Source organism: Pteropus vampyrus, unplaced genomic scaffold (assembly GCF_000151845.1).
Source record: "Pteropus vampyrus isolate Shadow unplaced genomic scaffold, Pvam_2.0 Scaffold16629, whole genome shotgun sequence".
Classification (NCBI taxonomy): domain Eukaryota; kingdom Metazoa; phylum Chordata; class Mammalia; order Chiroptera; family Pteropodidae; genus Pteropus; species Pteropus vampyrus.
The window spans coordinates 1-2,128 of record NW_011905410.1 but is presented as its reverse complement, the minus strand read 5'-3'; the positions used below and the strand labels follow the sequence as shown (position 1 = coordinate 2,128).

The 2,128-nt window shown below is 43.8% G+C and overlaps 1 long non-coding RNA gene across 1 annotated transcript; it reads right to left on the bottom strand.

Moving 5' to 3' along the window:
* Positions 1-1,391: 1,391 nt before the first annotated feature.
* LOC111735145 lies at positions 1,392-1,737 on the bottom strand. The gene is made up of 2 exons (XR_002778698.1): positions 1,598-1,737; positions 1,392-1,498 (listed from the first exon to the last, which is right to left on the bottom strand). It is a non-coding gene; the product is annotated as an uncharacterized LOC111735145 (long non-coding RNA).
* Between the last annotated feature and the right edge of the window lie 391 nt (positions 1,738-2,128).

The window sequence follows — 2,128 nt, the reverse complement described above, 5'->3', positions numbered from 1 at the left end:
AGCTTTCCACAGACTTGCCCTGGGGATATCATTTCTCAGTATTAGCTAGCCAGAAACTTCAAATAACCATCACTTTCTTCTTTCCTTCCCAATTGAGCTTCTTGAAAAAGTAATCTAGATTCACTTCTTCAGTCCCCTTGCACTGTGCTTTCTACCCTTATTTCACTGTGTTCACTGCGGTCCTTAATTAACTGTCTTACCAAATCCAAGAGGTCCTTTGACTCCTTGACAGCACATGAAAACGCTGACCATGCATTCTTTAGCTGAGGCAACACGTCACTTTCTGTTCCTCTACCCGATCTCTTTCGCAATCACCTTTTCCTCCCCCCCACCCCCACCTCACTAAATATTAATTTCCAAAGGCTTCTCCTCAGGACTCTAACCTCTTCATTCAATATCCTCTTTCTGGGTGACCTAATTCAAACCACTGCTTCAACTATTACCTACACTGAATCTTCTCAAGGACCGAGAATGTGTATAACCCTTGTAACGCAATGCTTAACTACATTTCTGCTACTCCGTACACGACGGCCTAGCCAAGAATTCCACAAAAATATATCCAATATCCAATCGCACAGGAAATCTCGACTCGCCTGACAGGCACCTCAAAATAAACAATCAGAACAGAACAAAGTCCTTCCCTGAAAAGTGGTATTTTCTATACCCATAGCATTACCTCCCTTCAGTTTTCAAACCAGTAACCTGGGAATTTATCCTATACTCTCCTCTCCCTCAGCCTCATCTCTCTGAGCTCCAGAGTCTACCTTCTCAATCACGTCCGTACGCTATTCTCAGTGAGACTGCCACTGCCACAGTTTAATACGTTTCTGTTATTTGTATAGATCTAAGAAGAAGCCCAAGTGGAATTCTTCTGCCTCTTATCTGATCTACCACCAATTCTTCCTCCAAAATGCTGCCAAAGGGGACAGAAAAAACTGGACTTTGAAAATACAAATGACTTCTCCAGTTTAAAATTCAAAATTTTGAGCTCACCACACAAGGCCCTCCATGATGTGGCTTCAGCATCATCTCTTGCCCCGCCCCCCGCCAACTTGCTCTTCCTATAATGCTTCACGGTGTTTGGCATTCTCTGCCTTTATGGACGCTCTTCCATCTTCCAGGTATGAACACCTGCCCTCCATACCTCTGCCTGGTTCTTAACCCCGAAGGTGCATCAAACTCACCAAAGAAACTTTAAAAAAAAAAATAGATGAGATACTATGATAAAATTCAGATTCATTTTGTTTAAAGAATTCCACCAGAGATTCTGATAAAAATCCAGATTTGAGAACTACCTGTGTGCAACCCAACTCTGAGTGTTATCATGTCTGTGAGCTTCTCGGACCCTCCTCTCCTGGCCAGTCTGTCTTTGATGACTTTCCTCTGTCATCTCAGGACTCTGCATATGATTCTATCATTGCGCGGACCCCGGGCTGAGCTGTTTACTTATGCTTCCCACCTCGACCACTCGCCTGCTTCATCCTCAGCAATTCTGAATCTGTAGGGCAAGAATCTGTTTTGTATATCATTTCTACTCCAGGGCTTGACACATATTCAGTGAGAAAATGTCTTAAATGTTTATTTAAAAAATAATTACCTGGGCTAAGGCTTACAGAGAAGTGATCCTTTCAGTTGAGATTCCTGGGCTTACTTGTGAATGGGTGAAGATTTGCATTCACATGTAACCAGACTCTGGCCCCAAAAGAACATTTCTGAAATAAGAAAAAAAAAACACCTGATGAAATGATTTTTTATACTCTTTATCTCATCTGAGTTTCACGTCAATTCTATTAAATAGAGCCAGATGTTCTCATTTGATGAAAAAGCTCCAGCTCAGAGAGATGAGACAACTTGACTGTGGGAGCACAATGAAGAAATGGTGTAACTGGGATTCTGACTCTACAGGGACTAGTTCCACAGGGGACCGGCCCTACTCAGGGAACAGCTAAGGCCCTCCGTCAAAAACTCCCCGAGAGCGCGAATGCAGGTAAGATCTGCCCTAGGATCTTAATTAACGTCTCTTGTCACTTTAAGCGGCCAACTCTTCCTCCTAAGCGGCCAACTCTTCCTCCTAAGCGTAGGGTTCTTCAAGCCCCGTGCCCAGTCCCCTCCGGCCATGCCAGCCTGC